At 41.6% G+C, this 11,441-nt stretch overlaps 1 protein-coding gene across 1 annotated transcript in view; it reads left to right on the top strand.

Moving 5' to 3' along the window:
• Positions 1 to 3,227: 3,227 nt before the first annotated feature.
• Positions 3,228 to 11,441, top strand: part of wwp2 (WW domain containing E3 ubiquitin protein ligase 2) — a 204,434-nt gene continuing 196,220 nt past the window's right edge. Inside the window, exon 1 of the mRNA XM_043706703.2 lies at positions 3,228 to 3,252. The gene's annotated coding sequence lies outside the window, so the exon portion shown is untranslated. The remainder of the gene's footprint in view (positions 3,253 to 11,441) is intronic.

Here is an 11,441-nt window from a genome sequence, read left to right as displayed (position 1 = left end):
CTTGGAGTAGGGAGCAAATGGTGGGTGGAGGTGGAGCCCAGAGAGAATGAACACTTGGAGAGGCAAAAGAATGGGTAATGGTCAGCATGGGAAAATCAGCTGTTGCTAATGGGGGCCATTTGTAGCTGACATGCGTATTTGAGTTGTTTGTGGTAGCAGCCTGGTGTGTAGGGGTTGAAGAAGGACATGGAAAAAGGTGCTTAGGCCCTAAAACTGTTGATCTCGACATAAAGTCCTGAAGGTGCAAGGTCTCCAAACGGCAAATGAGATTCTGTTCTTCAAGCTTGCGCTGAGCTTCAGGGAAGCACTGCAGCAAGCCTGAGACAGAGACATTGTTCAGGAAACATGTTGGTGTATTGAAATGGCAGGCAACTGAAAGCTCAGGGTCATTTTTGCGGATAGAATATAAGTGTTCTGCAAAGCCATTGCTCAGTTTGCGTTTTCTCTCCCAGTATTGAGATCACATTGAGAGCAGCAAATAGAGTAAATTAGACTGAGTGAAGTGCAGGTAAATTGCTGTTTCACCCGGAAAATGTGTCTGGGGCCTTGCATATTGAGGAGCAAGGAAGTAGATGGGCAGGTGTTACATCTTCTGCAATTGCATGCGAAGGTGCAGTGGAAATGTGGGGAGGCATTATGATTGGAGAAGTGGGCCAAGGTGTCCCAGAGAGAATAGTTCCTGTGGAAGGCTGACAATAGAGGCAAGGGCAATATATGTCTGGTGGTGGCATCCTGCTGGAGGTAGCGGAAATGGTGTCTCATGATCTTTTGAATATGGGGTGGTAAGTGAGGACCAGGGTGACCCTATTGGTGCTGTGGGAGGGAAGACAAGGGGTGAGGGCCGAATGTAGAAAAAGATGAACATTTTGGAGGCCCCTTTGTGAAAGCTGGTACATCAGGATAGATGTGATGGAGATAGAGAATGGAATGGAATCTTTGCAGGAAGCAGGGTGAGATGACGTATAGTCCAGGTAACTATGGGGGTCAGTCAGTGCGTAGTGGATATTGGTGGCCAGACTATCCCCAGAAATGGATACAGATATGTTGAGGAATGGGGTGGGGGGTTGCAATCAGAGATGAACCAGGAGGTGAGAGCATGATGGAAATTGGAAATTGAAATAGATAAATTTTTCTAACTCCGAAAAAGAGAATGGAGCAAGAGAAAGAGTTGTGGAGAGGAACCTGAGTAGGATCGGAACAAGACATGTTCCACATCTGCTGTCAAGAGACAGGCATAACTGGGCCCAAGTGAGTAGCCATGGCTACACCTTTGAGCTGAAGAAAGTGAGAGGAGCTAAAGGAGAAATTGTTCAAAGTATGGACAAGCCCAGCCAGGCGGAGGAAGGTGGTGGTCGATGGGGGCAGGGTTCAAGACCTTTGTCCAGAAAGAAGTGGCGAGTGTCAAGACCATCCTAATGGAAGATGTATAAAGTTAAAAATCACACAACACCAGGTTATAGTCCAACAGGTTTATTTGGAAACACTAGCTTTCAGAAGCACTAGCTTTCAAATAAACCTGTTGGACTATAACCTGGTGTTTTGTGATTTTTAACTTTGCACACCCCAGTCCAACACTGAAACCTCCAAATCATGACGACTGATGGAAGATGGATATGTAAGGGGATTGCATGCCCCTGGCAAAGAGGTGGCAGGTGGAGCTCATGAACTGGAAATTCTAAAACTGACATAAAGCATCACAAGGATTGCAGATGTAAGTGGGAAGAGAATGGATAGAGTGAGAAAAAAAATTGAGTCGAGGCAAAAAGAGATGAATTTTGTGGGGCACAAGCAGGCAGATACAATGGTTCTGCCTGGGCAGTCCTGTTGTGGATTTTGGGAAGGAGATAGAAACGAGCTATATGGGATTGGGGGACTATAAACCTGCTGGCACTTGTGGGTGGGGGAACATGCTTAGTGGGGAGATCACTAGATGAAATCAGTTTAGTGACTGTTGTGGACACAAAGGCCTGATGCTCGATGGTGGTGTAAAAGTCTGGGGGGCATAGGAGGAGGCCTTTGTTTTCTGATTTTGTGACCCCTTCTTATTACATATCCACAAGTCACCAAGAATGCAGGTATAGGTAACATTGAAAACATTACCTATACCTGCAAATAAATCCCCAGGGATCTGGAAGAATGGCACAATTTTTCCTCAAGCTTCCAAGTTATTTTGATCTGCACAGCTCTGTGACTCTATGAACAGCAGAGCTGCAGCTGGAGTGACTTACTCTGCTGCCATCTTATTGTGTTTGTAATTGGGGATAGTACAATTAGGGCAACAGACACTGTTCTCTGCGATCAGGATTATGAGTCCTGAAGGCTGTGTTGTTTGTCTGTAACATGATTTGGAGATGCTGGTGTTGGAATGGGGGTTACAAAGTTAAAAATTACACAACACCAGGTTATAGTCCAACAGGTTTAATTGGAAGCACTAGCTGTAACAAACATTGGAAGTGAAAGAGTTAATATTTCAAGTCTAATATGGCTTCAGAACTGAAAAAGAGTCATATTGGACTTGGAAAAGTTCTGAAGAAGAGTTATATCTCAATGTTTACTTTCCACAGATGCTGCCAGACCTGCTGAGTTTTTCCAGTCTTTTGTGTTTGTTTCAGATTTCCAACATCAACAGCATTTTGCTTTTATGTCAGTTTTTCCAGCATCTTTGCCAATGTTCCTGTTTGAATTCAACATCTATGTCCTCCACAATCACCTGACGAAGGGGCAGCGCTCCAAAAGCTAGTGCTTCCAATTAAACCTGTTGGACTCTAACCTGGTGTTGTGTGATTTTTTTTATTTGTCCATTCCGGTCCAACACCAGCATCTCCAAATCTGAGTAACCTGTCATTGATTTTTCTGTCCAGCCGTGGCAATGTGCAGTTTTGCCGCAACACTTGTCTATATAGCAGTCATACCTGCACTTCAACAATCATCGATTTGTTGTAAAGCACTTTAGATCATTGGCAGGGCATCACAATGCTAAGTTTTCCACTACATGGTACTGGATTCCACTCGCTAGCGACATTTTTATAGCAAATTATAACAAAGTTGACTAAGACACTTGTCGAGGTGTTAAGTTCAACTGCTTCAATAAGGGAAGATATTGTATGGAAGATCAGGCTCAGGTGGGTCAAACAATCTGGTTACCAAGGCCTGGCTCCAGTCTGAACCTTAATGTTGCTAGGCTGCAGAACGACTTCCGGTCAGGTGACAAGTCAGCTGACAGTGGAGGCGGAAGTGGAAGCGACGATTGAGGTAAAGTGGTGGCTGATGGCCGCTGATGTGACTATTTATTAATTGGGGGGAGGGGGCTTGGACTTTTAGCAGTAATTGGTTTAATTAATCGTTTCAGAGCGCACGGTGCGAGGTTGTAGGTGGGCTGTGTGTTCGGTCTAGCGAAGCCCGTAGCGCTGTCACTTGTTCAGGGTTTCCAGTCGGTGATAAATACTAACAGCGGGTTGTCGGGGCAGCTGCCGGGGGGTTGGCTCACCTCTTCCGTCTTCAGATCTTTGAACGCAGACCCAGGAAGCTGCTGGAACACTGGGCACCCTCACATTCCACTTTCCAGAATATTCGCTTAACCTGCCTTCCATTAGATAACACGTCGGACTTTAAATATCAAGATAACACTCCTGTAGAGATTTTAACGTTTAGTGAAATTTCATGATGAATGTTTTAAAATGCTGGGCACAGACTCTTAAATAGTTTTACTTCTCCCCGAAGCTGGAGAGGGATTGACTTGGGTGCATGTCCATACAGTTTGTGTTTTGTTTTTGCCTGAATCCAGACTGACTGTCTGTAAGGATGGTATGAGCCGCCTGAAGGAAAGAGTCCTCCCTTCCTTTGGGAACTTGTTCATAGCTTAATGCGCTGTATTTATATCCAGGGATCTGTACCCCACAACTTGGGTAAAGCCTACCGCGGTGTTTAATCAAGGTTGGAGTTTTGGTCGTAACTGAATTGCATATATAAATTTGTTATAGCCAAATCTCCCCGGCTTCCCTACTGCACTAGTCTCAAAGTTGGAGAGTTTTTTTTCTACATACAGTATAAGGTTCCTTCCCGTGCGCCTGCCCGGAGGCTTTCTGCAAATTATGGCCAGACTTTCCTGTTCAGTTTTATTGTAATTGAGTTTTTTTTTAAACTCAGCGTAGTCTTTATGTTTAATGCGTCTTTGTAAAAACTTACCCCCGCCTGTAGATTCAACTAAATGGCGTCTGAATAAGTTAAAACGTTAAATAAAGAAAAAAATGCTGCTCATCTTATTCTGATTTGGTTTATGCCCACTTTGAGTGTATTCTGAGATTTGGCGATAAATCGGTGTGCGTCAGCGGGAATGGCTGCATTTTTGCGTCGAGGATTTGATCATGCCTATTCAGGAAATTCCAGGCTCTTGTTTACTATTGATGCAAAACTGAAAGTACCCGATACCACTGCTAAGTTTACTGCATAAGACACACCTCACCGTTTATGCTGATTGATGGATAGTGGAGGAATTTTGCAGTGAGTATTCATGAGAATCCAAAAGGATTTTATAAACACATTAAGGGCAAAAAGGTAACTTGGGAGAGAAAAGGGCTCCTCCAAAGGCAGCCTTTGTGTGAAACCACAGGGGATGGGGAATATACTAAATGAGTGTTTTGCATCCGTGTTTACTGTGGAGAATGACAGGGAAGATTATACAATGTGGGGAAATAGATGGTGACCTGTTGAAAAATGTCCATAATAAGGAAGAGGAGATGCTGAATGTCTTAAAGCACATGAAGGTGATCAGGGCCTGGACTTGATCTGGTGTACCCTAGCACTCTGTGGCAAGCCAGGGAAATGATTGTTGGGACCATTGCTGAGATATTTGTATTATTGATAGTCACAGGAGGGATGACTGGAGGTTGACTAACATGGTGCTACTATTTTAAAACAGGTAGTAAGGAAAAGCCAGGGAACTATAGACTAGTGAACCTGATATCAGTGTTGGGTGCTTTATTGGAGGGAACCGTGAGGGGCAGGATTTACAAGTATTTAGAAAGTCAAGGACTGATTAGAGATAGCTGACATGACTTTGTGTGGGAAATACTGTCACACTAAGTTGATTGACATTATGTGGAGGACCAGTGTTGGACTGGGGTGGACGAAGTTAAAAATCACACCACACCAGGTTTATAGTCCCATAGTTTATTTGGAAGCACTAGCTTTCGGAGCAATGCTCCATCAGGTGGTTCTACATAACCTGGTGTGTTTTTTTTAAACTAAGCTGATTTAGTTTTTTTTAAATAAGTAACTAAGAGAATTGATGAGGGCAGAGCAGTGGACATGATCTATATGGACTTCTGTGAACCTTTCAACAAGGTTCCTCATGTAGACTAGTTAGCAAGGTTATATCTCATGGAATATAGGGAGAGCTAGCCGTTTGGATACAGAACTGACTTGAAGGAACAAGACAGGGTGGTGGTGACTTTTCATCATTTATATAAATGATTTTGATATGAACATAGATGATATAGTTAGTAGGTTTGCAGATGACACCAAAATTGGAGGTGTACTGGACAGCGAAGAAGGTTACCTCCGAATACAATGGCATTCCTGATCAGATGGGCTGAAGAGTGGTAGATGAAGTTTCATTTAGATAAATGTGAGGTGTTGCATTTTGGAAAGGCAAATCAGGGCAAGACTTATACACTTAATGGTAAGGTCCTGGGGAGTGTTGCTGAACAAAGAGACCTTGGAGTGCAGGTTCATAGCTCCTTGAAAATGGTGTCGCAGGTAGATAGGATAGTGAAGAAGGCATTTAGTATGCTTTTTCTTTATTGGTCAGAGCATTGAGTCTAGGAGATGCAAAGTCATGTTGCAGTTGTATAGGATATGGTGAGGCCACGTTTGGAATATTGTGCACTGTTCTGGTCTCCCTCCTATGGGAATGATGTTGTGAAACTTGAAAGGGTTCAGAAAAGATTTACAAGGATGTTGCCAGGTTTGGAGGATTTGAGCTACAGGGAGAGGCTGAACAGGCTGGGGCTGTTTTGCCTGGAGCGTCGAAGGATGAGGGGTGACCTTATTATTGTTTATAATATCATGAGGGGTGTGGATAGGGTAAATAGGCAAGGTTTTCTTTTCCTGGGGTGGGGGAGTCCAGAACGAGAGGGCACAGGTTTAGTGGGAAAGATTTAAAAGGGACCTAAGCAGCAACTTTTTCACACAGAAGGTGTTGTATGTGTGAAATGAGCTGCTAGAGGAAGTGGTGGTGGCTGGTACAATTCATTTACCCATCTGGATGGGTATATGAATCGAAAGGTTTTAGAGGAATATGGACCAAGTGCTGGCAAATGGGACTGGATTAATTTAGAGTGTCTGGTTGGCATGTACGAGTTGAACCAAAGGGTCTTGTTTCTGTTCTGTCCATCTCTATGACTCTGTAAAGTTTCCAATTTGTGAATATTTAATTGTATGTATGTACTTATTGTCAGAAAGATGTTGGACTACCTATCTTCCTTGTGATAATTGTGAAGATTTGATACAATTGGAACAGCATTTTATTGAAATGTGGATTCTTATACATACTGTTACACTTTAAGATGTTTCTGTACTTCACATGGCACGTTGGCTTCCCAAGCAAAACAGAGCTCTTGTAGCCTAGAATATTTAACATACAACAAAAGGAAAGTATCAATAAGATCAGTAAATACAGAGAAAATGAATTGTACATTAATTCTTGACGTGAAGCATTAAAGAAAAGCTTTTTTAAATATTGTAGTTGGGACCTCTATTTTTAAAATTTATTTATAGGAACATAGGAACAGGAGTAGGCAATTCATTCATCAAGCTGTTCCACCATTCAGTGAAGTCATGGCTGATCTGTGGCTTAAATCCAAAAGTCTGCTCATATTCTTTAATACCTTTGCTTAATGACATGGTGTTGCTGTGGTTAGCACTGTTCCCTCATAGTTCCAGGGACCTGGGTTCGATTCCAGCCTTTGGTGACTGTGTGGAGTTTGCATGTTCTTCCGTGTCTCTGGGAGTTTCTGCCAGGTGCTTCAGTTTCTCTTAAGAATCCAAACGTGCAGGTTATGTGGATTGACTGGCTGTGCTAAATTGTCGAGAGTATCCAGGGGTGTAGGCTAGGTGGATTAGCCATGGTAACTGAAGGGTTTCAAGGATAGAGTTGGGGGCTGGGTTTGGGTGGAATGCTTTTTGGAGAGTTGGTGCAGATTTGATTGGCCTAATATACTCTTTGTGCACTGTAGTGATTCTATGATTCAATACAAGTGTTAACAACAATATGTATCTCATATCTAAAATTAACAACTGATCCTGCATCCATTGCATTATTTCAGTTTATGAAGGATAAAAATTGGAGAAAAGAGAAATCCTCATGTGGTCAGGGAAAAGGAAATCTCATTGAAGATAGTAAAGATAGTTTACCACATGGTAAAAAGGAAACCCATGAGGGGGAAATAGAAGTAAAAAAGCTCACGTGTTTTCACTGCAATCAAAAAGGCCAAATGAAGTCACAATGTTCGTGATTTAGAGAAAGCACTGGAAAGATGAATGTGAGCAAACAGGATAAGTCAGTAAATTTTGTTGGTAAAGGAAAGCACAGTGAAGCTAAAAAGTTGCAAAAGAATGTGCAACCTGGTCAGGGTTTGTTGAGAAGGAGATGCCAGCTTTCTTGAAAGAATTTACTTGAATGAGTAAGGTTTACTTGCATTCTGGCAGGAGTAGATAATGAAATTAAGATTTTGAGATATGGCAGTAAGCCAGTCTTTGAGACATGAGGAGTTACTTAATTCAGAAGGAGAATTGCAAGAAAAGGTAGCGATATGAGGAATTCACGGTCAGAAGAGCAGAGTTCCATTATATAAAGCGAGGTTTGAGATTCCAGTGAAACGTGGGGAAATGGTGGTTGGAGTAGTAGAGAAATTCTCAATTCCGGAAATACTGTTTATCCTTGGTAATGATATCGCTGGATCACAGATGGAAGCGATGCCTAGTGTGGTTGAAAAACTAGTGGAAAATCATGCAATTGAGGTGTTACAGGAAGTATATTCTGGCATTTTACCTGACTGTGTGGTAACCAGGTCACAAAGCTACAGATTGAAGCAGAAGGGGAAATCAAGGAATAAAGATAAGGAAGTTGAAGTTCAGTTTATCAGAAACTGTTTGATCAATTGGTTGAGGAAAAAAACAAGAATGATGGAGGGCAAAGTGGATATTTTTAGTTCGGGCAAATTAGCTGAATCAGAAGAGAAAGATGAAAAAATGAAGTGGTTGCATTAAAAACCGTACACAAGAAGAATCTACATGTATCCCAGAATGTTATTATCTTAAAACTGAAATCTTGATGAGGAAATGAAGACTATCATATTCAGGTGGATGAAAAATGCGCAGAAATTCATCAGGTTATGTAGTGGTGAGTTACAGAGAAGGAGGTTTTGGGTAGCACACGAAATACCAGGTAGAAGGTTATTTGGGAATAAGGAGATCTCAAGTCAAAATACAAAAAACATTTTTATTGGCCTGAACTGCTTAAGGATGTGGTTGACTTTTGCTGGACATGCTTTGTCAGGTAATTGGAAATCCTCAGGTCGTGATAAAATCAGCATCCTTAATACCAATTCTCGCATTCGAAGAACGTTTTACAAGATTCTGAATTGATTGCGTAGGATCCCTACCTCAAATAAAAAATGGGAATCAGCATTTGTTAACTCTAATAGATGCCTCTACGAGATTTCCAGAGGCCAATCTATTGCGCAGTTTCACGACTAAAAGAATTGTAGAAGAGTTATTCAAATTTTTTTTAACTAGATATGGACTACTCAGAGGTACAATCAAGTCAAGGGTCAAATTTTACATCAAAATTATTCAAGAAAGTTTTGGACAGCTTAGAAATAAAACAATTCAGATCCAATACATACCACCCAGAATCGTAGGGAGCATTTGAGTGGTGGCATCAAACTTTAAAGATCTTGTGAGAGCTTATAGGTAAGATTGTCCAAATGAATGGGATAAAGGAATTCCGTTTGTATTTTCCACAATTAGGGATGTATGAATTAATCAACTAAATTCAGTTCATTAGGACTAGTGTTTGGATATGATGTGAGAGGACCACTGAAATTAATTAAGGAGAAATTGGTGACACAGAGTTCAGAGGTGATATCTTTGGACCATGTATCAAAGTTTAGGGAAAGATAAAACAGAGCGGGTGAATTGGCTTGAAGCATGTAAAATTAGCACAGCATGGGATGAAGCAGGAAGTACACCAGATCAAAAATTCACTTGATCAAGAAGTCACTTCACCTGTTGAAGGAGCAACACTTTGGAAGCTTGTGATGTAAAATCAACCTGTTGGATGATAACCTGGGGTCATGTGACTTCTGACCTTGTCCACCACAGTCCAACACCAGCAACCTCCACATAATGTTTTTAAGTGATGGAGGCATGATGATACAATGGCTTTTAAGTGTGATTTGTCCTTTTTTTATGAAATGAGGTTGAGACAGAGGTAGTGAATGGTCTGCTTCATGCCAATAAAGTAAACAACTTGTGAGGCCCTGGGGCATTTTAAAAAGTTGGAATAATAGAAGCTGTCTGAATGGGTGGGGTCAAGCACAAAAGCAGGATTTTTGATTTAGCTTTCAACTGTTGCTAGGTCGTGAATCTGGATTTGGAATCTGAACAAGTGTATCCCAGGACATTGTGGAGGCTAGGGAAGAAATTGCAGGGCCCCTAGCAAAGATTTATATCATTGATAGCCACGGGTGAGGTGACAGAAGACTAGAGAGTGGCTAATGAGGTGCCATTATTTAAGAAAGGCTGCAAGGAAAAGCCAGGGAACTATAGACCAGTGAGCCTGACATCGTAGTGGGTAAGTTGTTGGAGGGTATTCTGAGAGGCAGGATCTACATGCATTCGGAAAAGGGAGGACTGATTAGGGATAGTCAGCATGCTTTGCGCTTGTGAAATTGTCTCCCAAACTTGATTAAGTGTTTTGAAAAGGTGATCAAGAAGATAAGTGAAGGCAGAACAGTTGATGTAGTTTATATGGAATTCAGCAGGGTGATTGACAAGTTAGTGCATGGTAAACTGATTTAGTAAGGTTAGATTACATGGGATCCACGAAGAGCTAGCCAATTGGATACAAAATTGGTAGAGGGTTGTTTTTCAGTTGGTGGTCTGTGACCAATGATGTGTCACAAGGATCAATGCTAGGTTCACTGTTATTTGTCATTTACATAAATGATTTAGAATGAGAATATAGAATGGCATGGTTAATAAATTTGCAGATGACACCAACATTGGTTGTAAAGTGGACAGTCAAGAAATTTTATCTAAGATTGCAACAGGATCTTGATCAATTGGACCAGTGGGCTGAGAAATGGCAGATGGAGTTTAAATTTACATAAATGTATTTTGCTAAGACAAATCAGTGCACGTTTTACACAGTTAATGGTAGAGTCCTGGGGAGTCGTGTTGAACAGGAAGACACCTAGGAGTACACTACATAATTCCTTGAAAGTAGCATTGCAGGTGGACAGTAGTGAAGAATGCATGCTTGCCTTCATTGGTCAGAGCATTGAGAACATGGGTTGGGACATCATCTTATGGCTGTACAAGATATTGGTAAGGCCACGTTTGGAGTACTGTGTGCAATTTGGTCACCCTGCATTTGGAAAGATGTCATTAACCTGGAAAGGGTGCAAAAAAGAATTATTGGGCTATTACCTAGACTAGGGGATTTGAATTAAAAGGAGAGGCTGGGACTTTTTTTTCGTGGAGTGTAGAAGGCTGAGGGGACCTGATAGAGGTTTATAAAACTACGAGAGACCGAAGTAGGATAAATAGCCAAGGTCTTTTCCCCCAAGGTAGGTGAGTCCAGAACTAGAGAGCTTAGGTTTAAGGTGAGAGGGAAAAGATTTAAGAGATGTGAGGGAAAACCTTTTCAGAGGGTGGTGTGTATTTGGAATGAGCTGCTAGAGGAAGTTGTAGATGCGAGTACAATTACATTTAAAAGACGTTTGGATAGGTGAATGAACAGGAGAAGTTTGGAGAGATATGGGCCAAATGCAGGCAGACAAGACTTGTTCAGTTTAAGAAACCTGGTCAGAATGGACAAGTTGGGCTGAAGGTCTGTTTCTGTGCTGTCTGACTCTATCACCCGACTTGATGAAAATGTTTTCGAGACCTTGCATCGATTTATGTTGGGACGTTTTTTGGAGGGGCGGTCAAAGGAAGGAGAGAAAATAGTTTGATTAGTGTTCCTACTCTGGCTGAAATCCATGATCTCTCTTCTAGAAACAAGAGTCTTGCCAACTGAGATAATTGAGCAAATTTCAAGAGAAAAGCCAAGTTATGTATTGTAGGTTGGAACACCAGCAAGTAATTAACTAAAACAGTTTCCTGCTTACTATTTTGATAGTCATTACAGATTAATCACGTATGTTTCACTGCTG

This window comes from Chiloscyllium plagiosum, unplaced genomic scaffold, assembly GCF_037043375.1.
Source record: "Chiloscyllium plagiosum isolate Xiang-an unplaced genomic scaffold, Cpla_swu_hap1 HiC_scaffold_17, whole genome shotgun sequence".
NCBI lineage: Eukaryota > Metazoa > Chordata > Chondrichthyes > Orectolobiformes > Hemiscylliidae > Chiloscyllium > Chiloscyllium plagiosum.
The sequence above is the reverse complement of the archived record's forward strand: the minus strand, read 5'-3'. Positions and strand labels throughout refer to the sequence as shown.